Consider the following 14,142-nt stretch of genomic DNA (forward strand, 5'->3'; position numbering starts at 1 on the left):
CATATTTGGGTTTGCCGAGTGCATAAATGTCCTATCTAGCAAAATATAATGTTAATGATCTCGTACGGTGAACGGCGTAAACGTAAAAAATAAAAAAGTCCAAAAATGCTGCTTATTTTGTCACATTTTTTCCCAAAAAATGTATAAAAACGATATAAAAGTTTCATATATGCAAATGTGGTAACAATAAAAAGTACAGATGATGGCGCAAAAAATTAGCCCTCATACTGCCCGGTATACGGAAAAATTTAAAAGTTATAGGTGGTCAAAATAGGGCAATTTTAGATAACTGATTTTGTACAAAAAGGTTCAGATTTTTTTTAAGCGGCACAAAAATATAAAAGTATCTAGCCATGGGTATCATTTAAATTGTATTGATCCACAAAATAAAGAACACATGTAATTTCTACCGTAAAGTGTACAGTGTGAAAACCCCGTGATTTTCCACGCCGCACCCTGTTAGAATCAGCCCCCGAAGCATGCTGTCACGCCCCCTCCATAGGCTTGCATTGAGGGGGAGGAGCATGACATCACACGGGGCAGAGCCATGACGTCACTATGCTCCATCCCCGTGATCGCCAGTAATGAGACCCGGAGCGAGCACACTCCGGGGGCTGATTCTAATGGGTAGGGTCCCCTTTGGATAGGGAATAAGATGTCTTAGTGCCGGAGTACTCCCTTTAAGGTGAAAATGGGCTTGGTCCTTAAGGGGTTAAGAGGTTAATGAATTTATTTATTAATTAGTTTATTGATTAATTTATCTATTTATTAGTTTGGGGAATTTATTTAAATATATCTGTATGATGTATTTTCTAACTCTGAGATAACTGTTAGGATAAAAAAAATGAAGATTAAGATGTATTTAGGGCATTTTGTAGAGTATTTGTTAAAGCACTGACAATTTACTTAACAATTCATTTGTTAATGGTATTAATGAAGATTATATAGTTGGTAACTTATTGTAAGTTCAGTAGAGATGAGTGAATCGAATCGGACAAATCAGAATTTGTTTGGAATTTCCAGAGAAAGATCTTTTACAGTGGTGAATCAATTCCCCTGAAGCCCACATCATTGCAGGCAGGCAGATAGACAGGAACAGTTGAGAGAGATAAAGGGGGAGATTTATCAAAACCTGTGCAGAGGAAAAGTTGCTGAGTTGCCCATAGCAACCAATCAGATCACTTCTTTCATTTTTGAAAAGGCCTCTGCAAAATGAAAGAAGCGATCTGATTGGTTGCTTTGGGCAACTCAGCAACTTTCCCTCTGGACAGGTTTTGATCTCCCCCAAAGAGTACACTTCATATTGCTACTGAACTGGGGTGTATTACTCTGAAGCTAATAGGGGGCAGTTAGTGTGAGCACATAATAGACCTATTCACCGGCTTTTAACACCAAATTCGGGTGTAACCATCATGGGGCGTATTTTCACATCCTAAGTGTAACATGCGCATTAAAAAAAAAAAACAGTGTGTGCAGCTCACAGCTACAAAGCTCAGAGGCTAGGTCATATGTTCACCTATACCCCTAGGTGCTATTAAAAAGATTAGATAAATTAAACCAAAATCCGAAACCTCCAGGACCTCACCAGAGATACTGGTGAATGATTGTGGTATGATAATAAAATATATAACATATATATATATATAAAAAATATGAGGAAAGGGTTGTGTATTAGTACCCTAAAACACGTTTAGATTGTGGACTTTTGAATATGCACTACTACTGCAAGAAATTTGCCATCTTTGGAAAGCTATTCATCTTTTGCCCGGACAGAATAGCAGCATCCCGTTTATGCACTTTCAATCAAACAACCGGCCATTGATCCCAACATCTCACCTCATGTGGACCTTCTCCTGGCGTCAGACGCCACTCACCATGAGCTCTGGTCTTGCCAATCGGAGCAACAGGTGTATGTATATTCTTTGCTAACCAAAATGGAGTGTGGCAGCGGTGCAGTGTAGACGGTGTGTTATAATCCATCGTACGGCCCGTCGCAGAACGGTGCCAGCCGTCCTCCCGCTGTCAGAGCTGACCCTATACAGGACGTCCATAACATATTTGTTGAGATTATCAATAAGTACTTCTATATACCATTATGTAGACACGTTTCTTGTGTCAATGGGGGATATTTATCAAAGTTGTCTATGTCCCGAATCAATATAGACCAAACTACAGAGGGTAAGGCTGGTCTATTGTGCGCCTAATTTATCAAAAGGCGCACGGCTCTTGATAAATTCTGCGCACAGACTTTGTGATCTAAGCTTTAGACTGTATTTAAACCTGCACCAACATGGTCTGACATTTCGGCGTACTTTCAGCCGATGCGACTTGTCGCTGAAAAGTCGCTTTTGATAAATTCAGCACCAATGCATGTTCCAATGCATTTCCGTCTAAAATAAACTAGCATGCATCATGTTCTAAAAATCCTCTAGAGCAAAAGTCGCAAAAAAGTCGCACATATTTAGACTGTGACTTTTTGGGGGTCAAATTTAGACAGGAAAAACCAGTCTAAATCCTTTGATAAATATCCCCCAATCACTGTGAAGCATTCAGGCCAATAGCCAAGGACTTTTAACCATCTCCTGCAACCAGTGCCAGAGTAGTAGATGCCGGATTAACTGATATTCAATGTGAAGTTTAATCTCCCACCTTGATCCAGCATATATATTTTATGCCTATAATATACATTATAATTGCAGTAATAGTGTGTGTGGTAACTGTCTTGGGGTGTAGTGTAGTTGGGGTGTTGCTTCGATATATGAGGGGTTAATTTAACCCCTGTCACTCGTGACGCTAGGGTGAGGGTTAATACGCTGAGGTAAATCTTCGGCCTATTGCCATCCTTCCCACGATAGGTGCGTGCTTAAATGAATGAAGGTCCACGAGAGAGATGAACTTGAACTTGCATAAACTTTACTGAGGTAGTTGCGGTACATCCAATTAACAGCAACAGTCTTAGCAATACAGTCTCTATACAGCACGGCAGTGATTGACAGATGCTGAGGACCATTGATTTATCTAAAGGATTATTAGAATTAGGATTGGTGCAGAGATCCGTCCGGATTTAGGGGTCTATTTAGGTCCGGTGATCTTGCGGAGTTAACAGGGATTGAGATAACTCACAGTTTTGTAAAGATGGCTGTTGCCGCAAGGCTTGGGCCTAGTCACTGCTGATGACAGCTGTGCAGATCCTCCTCTATCAGTAGTCCACGAGGAAAGAGAGAAAGTAATGGCCGCCGCTCCCTTATATGGGCAGGGCCGTTTTGGATTGGTCCGTGTCAGCTGTCACTCACCGTTACAATGCATGGTGGGCGATCACCTGACTTCCTCCAAAGGTCCTTGAACCAGAAAACCATAGAGATTTGGAATGCATCACGTGACCCGCAGGTCCTGCGACGCCACAGCAAGGTAAGTACACTTTATTTACATATTTACACATTGAATTTGAATAATTTTAACTATTAAAGGAGTGACAAGGGGCTAACTATTGATGAGGACCCCACCGGTACCTAGGGACTTTGAGTTTGGGGACCTCGCCACAAGATAACGGATGCAATCCGGTATCGGGACACCACATGTGTATCTACAGTTTTTAATGTATTATAAATAAATGTTATTCAAACTATGAAACACAGTCTCCTCATATTTTTTATAGATTTTATCATACCCCAACCATGCACCCGTAACTCTGATGAGGTCCTTGATGTTTTTTTTTTTTTTTTGTTTTATTTATCTAATCTAAGTGTAATATACGCACTTAGTGATTTTACATTTTCCCTGTTAAACTCATAGTGGTCAATTATAGTTAAAGGCCATAAATACCTCCAGGCTGTGTCATTCAGCCACTATATGATCTCCTCATGCTGCTCGCACATAAAATGAAACTGTTAATGTTCATCTATTTAAGAACTTACTTTTTAAAATTTAAATTTATCTTTAATATTTTCATTTATGAGGCCCTATGGTCTCTGTCAGGCTGCTGCCAACTCAAGCCTTAGTGATTCTGCCACTATATGGTCTCCTATGTCTGTTGCCACTAGTGTTGAGCGGCATAGGCCATATTCGAATTCGCGAATATTCGCAAATATATGGACGAATATTCGTCATTCGCGAATATTCGCATATTCGTAATATTCTCGTTTTATTTTCGCATATGCGAAAATTCGTGAATGCGGAAATTTACATATGCAAAAATCAGCGTATACAAAAAATAGCATAAGCGAAAATTCGTATATGCGGAAATTAGCATATGCAAATGTTCGCATATGCGAAAATTCGCACGTCAGTCTCACACAGTAGTATTAGAGCCTTCTTTACACCACACAAGCTGGAAGCAGAGAGGGGTGATCACTGCGATGTGTACTGTGAAAAAAAACAAAAAAACGAATATTCGTAATTACGAATATATAGTGCTATATTCGCGAATATTCTCAAATTCCCGAATATGCGATATTCGCGAATAAAATTCGCTTTGCGAATATTCGCGAGCAACACTAGTTGCCACCTCCAGCCTTGGTAATTCTGCCACTATATGGTCTCCTACTGCTGCTGCCACCATGCTAATGGATTCTGCCACTATATTGTCTACTCATGCTGCTGCCATATAAAGCCTATGTCATTCTGTCACTATATTGTCTACTCATGCTGCTGCAACCTAAAGCCTATGTCATTCTGCCACTATATGGTCTTCTCTTGCTGCTGCCACCTCAATCTTTTGTCATTCAGCCACTATATGGTCTGCTCATTCTGCTGCCACCTAAAGTCTGTGTCATTATGACACTATATGGTCTACTCATTCTGCTGCCACCTAAAGCCTATGTCATTCTGCCACTATATGGTCTACTCATGCTGCTGCCACCTGTATGTGAATGTTATGTATAGTGTGTACGATAGGGTATATAATGCACAGTTACTGTTACATAGTGCAAACTTAGTTTATCTCTATGCATGTATACTTTCGCACACTTTTTTTTGTACAAATATATACCCTTAACGTACAGACGCATGCCTAAACCATCCAGTGTCACGTATGGGCAGGGAAGGAGTGCACACTAATGTCGGCCGCTCCCCTATCCCTACCTACTTTTGTACCTGCCCAAATGGACAGGTCCATAACCACGGTAACAGTCCCTTCCTAAATAAGTGAGGGACAGTCAAAAAGTCAAAACAACAAACTACAAAACTGACAAGAGGTTGGGAAAGGCTGGAGGCACACAGCTAACAGAAAACAAACCTAAACACGCACACACAAATATACATAGTCAAAACCTGGAAATCACGAAGAGTACAGAAACAGAGTAACAAAGGGAAGTCAAAAGCTAAGCCAAAAGTCACAAAACCAGAATAAACAGAATGAGTACACAGTAAGCTAGGTAAGTTACTAAGAATTATCACAAGCAGAGAATCACTGACAAGGGCCTACTTATATATGCCAGAGCTACAACCAGGAGGACACTAATTGGCTCAGCAAGCTAAACCACACCCAGGAGCACAGAGGTGTTGTCCAAGCAACCAAAACAACAGGGCTAGAAATCAGGGCAGAACCAGTTCTCACAGAGTACCCCCCCCCCCCTTTTTATGAGGGACCACCGGACCCTTACAAATCTTAGAGGTTAGAGAGACAGACAGACCATCGATCTCCTCTATCGTGTCCTCATCCTCGATATCACACCATTCATTGGTGTCATCTAGCTCAATATGCTCACCACAAACCTCTGACACAGGGTCAGCAAGAACAAGCTTAGCTGGCTTCTTAGAACCCCCAGAAAAAACATTAGTTGATACAACAGGCACATCAATTCCCCCCCCATAGACAAATTGTCAGGTTTACATTTTTGAAAATCGGAAAATGCTTTTGCGCCCAAGTGGTCACCACGATGACCACTTGGACGCAGACGCTTGCCACAAGTACTGATGAAATGAGTATCCTCTCCACAATAGAAACACAGGCCATTGAGATACCGGAACCTTCTACGCTTTTCAGGAGTAGATATGGAGCCAAAATGCATGGGTTCCTCCTCAGACACCGGTATATTATTGGAAAGAAGAGGAGACAGGCAAAAATGGAGAGACAGAGGAGGAACAACATTCCTGTACGCGTTCACGCAAACGTCTATCCAAATGTACCGCTAAAGTCATAGCTTGGTCTAAGGTGTTAGTAGAGGGGTATGTCACCAGCATGTCTTTAGGATGTCAGATAACCCCAGTCTGAACTGGGAAACCAAAGCTGGGGTGTTCCATTTGGAAGCCACACACCACTTCCTAATATCTGTGCAATATTCCTCAACAAGTCTACGTCCCTATTTTAATATATGCAGCTGAGACTCAGCATACGCAGCATGTTCAGGTTCTGCATACAGAAGACAGAACCAGCAAACAGAGAGTCCCCAGAGGACAACTCAGGGGCATCAGGATCAAGAGAAAATACCCACTCTTGGGGACCTCCTTGCAAAAGAGACATAATACCAACATTTTGGGCCTTAGTACCAGACGAATGGGGTCTTAACCGAAAGTACAATTTGCAGCTCTCACAAAAAGTTTTGAACATTTTGCGGTTACCTGAAAATCGGTCAGGGAGGCTAACTTGTGGCTCCACAGGAGCGGAAGCAGGAACATATGACACCTGGGTGCGGGCAGACTTCAGCTCCCAAATTCTGGCTAGCAAGCTCTGAACTAAGTGCTCCTGATTTTGCAATTACAGGTATATGGGCTTGTGATAATGTCACATATGGGCAGGGAAGGAGTGCACACTAATCTCGCCCGCTCCCCTATCCCTACCTACTTATGTACCTGCCCTAATGGACAGGTCAATAACCACGGTGACAGTCCCTTTCTAAATAAGTGAGGGACAGTCAAAAAGTCAAAACAACAAACTACAAACTGACAAGCGGTTGGGAAAGGCTGGAGGCACACAGCTAACAGAAAACAAACCTAAACACGCACACACAAATATACATAGTCAAAACCTGGAAATGACGAAGAGTACAGAAACAGAGTAACAAAGGGAAGTCAAAAGCCAAGCCAAAAGTCACAAAACCAGAATAAACAGAATGAGTACAGAGTAAGCTAGGTAAGTTACTAAGAACTATCACAAGCAGAGAATCACTGAAAAGGGCCTCCTTATATATGCCAGAGCTACAAACAGGAGGACACTAATTGGCTCAGCAAGCTAAACACACCCAGGAGCACAGAGGTGTTGTCCCAGCAACCAAATTAACAACAGGGCTAGAAATCATTAACCCTATGGGTTCTGGCAGAACCAGTCCTAACATCCAGGCTCATTGTTCACTAGCTAGTCATTCTTTGCTTTAGTGCAATGTTGCTATGGGCTACTGCAGCTTTGCTCACCTAGTTTGTAATGCCAATATCCATACCAGGTTTTACATTTTAATTTTTCAACTAGGGATCAACGGATCTGTCATCACGGGACCCGTGGCTAATAGCGCGCGGCACTGATCGCGGTGCCGCACGCTATTAACCCTTTAGACGCAATGTGCAAAGTTGAACGACGCGTCTAAAGTGAAAGTAAAGCACTGCCGGTTAGCTCAGGGAGCTGTTCGGGATCGCAGCGATGAAACCGCAGCATCCCGAACAGCTGTAAAGACCGCAGGAGGGTCCCTACCTTCCACCATGTGGTCTGATCGCCGAATGACTGCTTAGTGCCTGAGATCCAGGCATGAGCATTCAAGCGGCAGAATCATTTATCAATGGTTTCCTATGAGAAACCATTGATCAATGTAAAAGATGTGTGTGCAGTGTTATAGCCACCTATGGGAGCTATAACATTGCAAAAACAAAAGTGAAAAAAAAAGTGAATAAAGATAATTTAACCCCTTCCCTAATAAAAGTTTGAATCACCCCCCTTTTCCCAATAAAAAAAACAAAAAAACTGTAAATAAAAATAAACATATGTGGTATCGCTGCGTACGGAAATGTCTGAATTATAAAAATATATTGTTAATTAAACCACATGGTCAATGGCGTAGGCGCAAAAAAATTCCAAAGTCCAAAATAGCGTATTTTTGGTCACTTTTTATATAATGAAAAAATTAATAAAAAGTTATCAAAAAGTCCTATCAATGCAAAAATGGTACCGCTAAAAACTTCAGATCACGGCGCAAAAAATGAAAGTCATAGGGGTCAGAAGATGACAATTTTAAGCGTATACATTTTCCTGCATGTAGTTATGATTTTTTTCCAGAAGTACGACAAAATCAAACCTATTAAGTAGGGTATTATTTTTTAAGTAGGGTATTATTTTAATCGTATTGACCTACAGAATAATGATAAGGTGTCATTTTTACTGCGTAGAAACGGAAGCCCCAAAAGTTACGAAATGGCATTTTTTCTTCAATTTTGTCCCACAATGATTTTATTTCCGTTTCACCGTAGATTTTTGGGTAAAATGACTGATGTCATTACAAAGTAGAATTGGTGGCACAAACAATAAGCCACCAAATGGATTTGTAGCTGCAAAATTGAAAGGGTTATGATTTTTAAAAGGTAAGGAGGAAAAAAACGAAAGTGCAAAAACTTGAAAACCCTCAGTTCCCAAGGGGTTAAACACCTCTTTATCATCCCCACCACTGCTCTCAGTTAGCACTTCTGTGGCCTCCTCATTCCTCCGAACCACATCCACCATGATGCTTTCCCGAATCCTCACCACTACTACCACCAGTCCCACTAGTGCTATGCTCGGCCATTCCAGCCCCTTCCTCCACCTCAGCAACAACCTTAAAGGCTGACCATGACCCAACTCCTACTCATGGCTGGTGCTATCCTTCGGTGTAGCAGTATGGGGAGAGAGCAACGACAGAGAAGAGGAGACAGACTTTCTAGGAGGGTCAATTCCTTTACCAGACATATTTTTTTAAAGGGGTATTCCAGGCCCAAACTTTTTTTTATATATCAACTGGCTCCGGAAAGTTAAAAAGATTTGTAAATTACTTCTATTAAAAAATATTAATCCTTCCAATAGTTATTAGCTTCTGAAGTTGAGTTGTTGTTTTCTGTCCAACTGCTCTCTGATGACTCACGTCCCGGAAGCTGTGCAGTTCCTATGGGGATATTCTCCCATCATGCACAGCTCCCGGGATGTGACATAGTTACATAGTTGGATGGTTGAAAAAAGACATACGTCCATCAAGTTCAACCAGGGAATTGAAGGGAAGGGGTGTAAGGGGATAAGGGGAAGGGATGTTGTTTTATAATTCTGCATAAGCATTAATGTTATTTTGTTCCAGGAATGTATCTAACCCTGTTTTTAAGCAATTAATTGTTCCTGCTGTGACCAGTTCCTGAGGTAGACTGTTCCATAAATTCACAGTTCTTATGGTAAAGAAGGCGTGTCGCCCCTTTAGACTAAACCTTTTCTTCTCCAGATGGAGAGAGTGCCCCCTCGTCCTTTGGGGGGGTTTAACCTGGAACAGTTTTTCTCCATATTTTTTGTATGGGCCATTAATATACTTATATACATTTATCATATCCCCCCCTTAAACGTCTCTTCTCAAGACTAAACAATTGTAACTCCTTTAATTGTTCCTCGTAGCAAAAATGTTCCATGCCCCATATTAGTTTAGTCGCAAGTCTCTGCACCATTTCCCGCTCTGCAGTGTCCCTTTTATGGACAGGCGACCAAAACTGAACAGCATATTCCAGGTGAGGCCGTACCAATGCTTTATAAAGGGGGAGTATTATGTCCCTGTCCCTCGAGTCCATGCCTCTTATGATACATGACAATATCCTGCTGGCTTTGGAAGCAGCAGCCTGACATTGCATGCTATTCTGAAGTCTGTGATCTACAAGTACACTAGATTCTTCTCTACCAGTGACTCTGCCAGTTTAATCCCCCCCTAAGACATACGACGCATGCATGTTATTAGTACCCAGATGCATAACTTTACATTTATCCACATTGAACCTCATTTGCCAAGTGGATGCCCAGACACTTAGTCTATCCAAGTCATCTTGTAACGTATGCACATCCTCTATAGACTGTACCATGCTACAAAGCTTGGTGTCATCTGCAAAGATAGAAACAGAGCTGTTAATACCATCCTCTATATCATTGATAAATAAATTAAACAACAGCGGGCCCAGTACTGAACCTTGGGGTACACCACTAATTACCGGGGACCAATCAGAGTACGAATCATTGACCACCACTCTCTGGGTACGATCCATGAGCCAGTGTTCAATCCAGTTACAAACTAAAGTTTCCAAGCCCAAAGACCTTAACTTACCTGTCAGATGACTATGAGGGACAGTATCAAATGCTTTAGCAAAATCCAGAAACACTATATCCACAGCCATTCCTCTGTCAAGGCTTCTACTCACATCTTCATAAAAGCAAATTAGATTGGTTTGACAACTTCTATCTTTAGTAAACCCATGCTGGCTATCACTTATAATACAATTATCCCCTATGTATTCCTGTATGTAATCCCTTATAAGTCCTTCAAACAATTTACCCACAATGCACGTTAAACTTACCGGTCTATAGTTTCCTGAGGAAGACCTAGAGCCCTTCTTGAAGATTAATACCACATTCGCCTTGCGCCAGTCCCTATGCACAATACCAGAGAATCTCTAAATATCATGAACAAGGGTACAGATATTGCTGAATTACCTCTCTAAGAACTCTTGGTTGTAGTCCATCCGGTCCTGGAGATTTGCTTACATTTACTTTACTTAACTTACTTTGTACCATCTCTACATTAAGCCAGATCAGTACATCACATGATGTGTTACCAGCACTGACCTGTCCAAGGTCAGCTCCTCCTTCTTCCATAGTATATACAGAACTAAAGAACCCATTCAGTAGCTCCGCCTTCTCTTGATCGCCCGTGACAACCTCCCCATTATCATTATTAAGGGGTCCTACATGCTCTGTCCTTGTTTTTTTTTTGTATTTATATATCTAAAAAATATTTAGGGTTAGTTTTGCTTTCTTTGGCCACTTGTCTCTCATTTTGAATTTTTGCCGTTTTTATTACATTTTTACAGATTTTATTTATTAATAATGACATCATCATTGAGCAGTTAGACAGAAAACTTCAGAAGCTCATAACTATTGGAAGGATTAAGATTTTTTAATAGAAGTAATTTACAAATCTGTTTAACTTCCCCGAGCCAGTTGAGATATATATATATATATATATATATAAGGTTTTGCCTGTAATACCCCTTTAACCCCTTAAGCACTAGGCCATTTTACACCTTAGGACCAGAGCGTTTTTTGCACATCTGACCACTGTCACTTTAAACGCTGGAATGCTTTTAGTTATCATTCTGATTCCGAGATTGTTTTTTCGTGACATATTCTACTTTAACATGGTGGTAAATTTTTGTGGTAACTTGCATCCTTTCTTTGTGGAAAAAAATTGAAAATTTAGAATTTTTCTAACTTTGAAGCTCTCTGCTTGTAAGGAAAATGGATATTCCCCCCCCCCCAAAATTTTATTTTTTGATTGACATATACAATATGTCTACTTTATGTTTGCATCATAAAATTGACATGTTTTTACTTTTGGAAGACACCAGAGAGCTTCAAAGTTCAGCAGCAATTTTCCAATTTTCCCCATTATAAAAACTGCACCCCCCCCCCCAAAGTATTCAAAGTAACATTCAGTAAGTGTATTAACCCTTTAGGTGTTTAACAGGAATAGCAGCAAAGTGAAGGAGAAAATTCACAATCTTCATTTTTTACACTTGCATGTTCTCGTAGACCCAATTTTAGAAATTTTACAAGGGGTAAAAGGAGAAAATGTATACTTGTAATTGTAGCCCAATTTCTCTTGAGTAAGCACATACCTCATATGTTAATGTAAAGTTTTTGGCGGGCGCAGTAGAGGGCTCAGAAGCGAAGGAGCAACAAGGGGATTTTGGAGAGTACGTTTTTCTGAAATGGTTTTTGGGGGGGAGGTTGCATTTAGGAAGCCCCTATGGTGCCAGAACAGTAAAAGCCCCCCACATGGCATACCATTTTGGAAACTAGACCCCTTGAGGAACGTAACAAGGCATAAAGTGAGCCTTAATACCCCACAGGAGTTTCACGACTTTGCATATGTAAAGAAAAAATATTTTTTTCACTAAAATGTGTGTTTCCCCCCAAATTTCCCATTTTTGCAAGGGTTAATAGCAGAAATTACCCCCCAAAATTTATAACCCCATCTCTTCTGAGTATGGAGGTACCCCATAAGTTGACCTGAAGTGCACTACGGGCGAACTACAATGCTCAGAAGAGAAGGAGTCATATTTGGCTTTTTGAGAGCAAATTTTGGTTGGGGGGCATGTCGCATTTAGGAAGCCCCTATGGTGCCAGAACAGCAAAAAAAAAACACATGGCATACCATTTTGGAAACTAGACCCCTTGAGGAACGTAATAAGGAATAAAGTGAGCCTTAAATACCCCACAGGGGTTTCACGACTTTTGCATATGTAAATAAAAAATAAAAAAAATCACTAAAATGTGTGTTTCCCCCAAATTTCACATTTTTGCAAGGGTTAATAGCAGAAAATACCCCTCAAAATTTGTAACCCCATTTCTTCTGAGTATGGAAATACCCCATGTGTGGACGCTAAGTGCCCTGCGGTTGAACTACAATGCTCAGAAGAGGAGGAGCGCCTTTGAGCTTTTGAAGAGTGAATTTGTTTGGAATGGTAGTCAGGGGCCATGTGCATTTACAATGCCCCCCGTGGTGCCAGTGCATCCCCCCCACATGTGACCCCCATTTTGGAAACTACACCCCTCACAGAATTTAATAAGGGGTGCAGTGTGTATTCACACCCCACTGGCATTTGACAGATCTTTGGAACAGTGGGCTGAGCAAATGAAAAATTTAATATTTTTTATTTTCACCGACCACTGTTCCAAAAATCTGTCAGACACCTGTGGGGGGTAAATGCTCACTGTACCCCTTATTACATTACCTGAGGGGTGTTGTTTCCAAAATGGGGTCACATGTTAGGGGGTCCATTGTTCTGGCACTATGGGGGCTTTGTAAACACACGTGGCCTTCAATTCCGAACACATTTTCTCTTCAAAATCCCAATGGTGCTCCCTCTCTTCTGAGCATTGTAGTTCGCCCGCCGAGCACTTTATATCCACCTTTGGGGTATTTTCTTACTCAGAAGAAATGGGGTTACAAATTTTGGGGGGGCTTTTTTCCTATTTTCCCTTGTGAAAATGAAAAATTTAGGGTAACACCAGCATTTTAGTGAAAAAAAGTTTTTTTTTTCATTTTCCCATCCAACTTTAACGAAAATTTGTCAAACACCTGTGGGGTGTTAAGGTTCACTATACCCCTTGTTACATTCCGTGAGGGGTGAAGTTTCCAAAATCGGGTCACATGTCGGTATTAATTTTTTTGCGTTTATGTCAGAACCGCTGTAAAATTAGCCACCCCTGTGCAAATCACCAATTTAGGCTTCAAATGTACATAGTGCGCTCTCACTCCTGAGCCTTGTTGTGCGTCCGTAGAGCATTTTACGCTCACATCTGGAGTATTTTCGTACTCAGGAGAAATTGCGTTACAAATTTTGGGGGTCTTTTTCTCCTTTTACCTCTTGTGAAAATAAAAAGTAAAGGGCAACACCAGCATGTTAGTGTAAACATTTTTTTTTTACACTAACAGGATGGTGTAGACCCCAATTTTTCCTTTTCATAAGGGGTAAAAGGAGAAAAAGCCCCCCAAAATTTTTTGTGTAATTTCTCCCGAGTACGGAGATACCCCATATGTGGCCCTTAACTGTTTCCTTGAAATACGACAAGGCTCTGAAGGGAGAGAGCGCCATACGCATTTGAGGACTAAATTAGGGATTGCATAGGGGTGGACATAGGGGTATTCTATGCCAATGATTCCCAAACAGGGTGCCTCCAGCTGTTGCTAAACTCCCAGCATGCCTGGACAGTCAGTGGCTGTCCAGAAATGCTGGGAGTTGTTTTGCAACAGCTGGAGGCTCCGTTTTGGAAACACTTCCGTGCAATATGTTTTCAATTTTTATTAGGGGGACAGTGTAGTGTTTTACCCTTTATTTTGTGTTAGTGTAGTGTAGTGTAGTGTTTTTAGGGTACATTCACACTGGCGGAGGTTTACAGTGAGTTCCCTGCTAGGAGTTTGTGCTGCGGCGAAAAATTTGCCG

This window comes from Hyla sarda, chromosome 4 (genome assembly GCF_029499605.1).
Source record: "Hyla sarda isolate aHylSar1 chromosome 4, aHylSar1.hap1, whole genome shotgun sequence".
In the NCBI taxonomy this organism is placed as follows: domain Eukaryota; kingdom Metazoa; phylum Chordata; class Amphibia; order Anura; family Hylidae; genus Hyla; species Hyla sarda.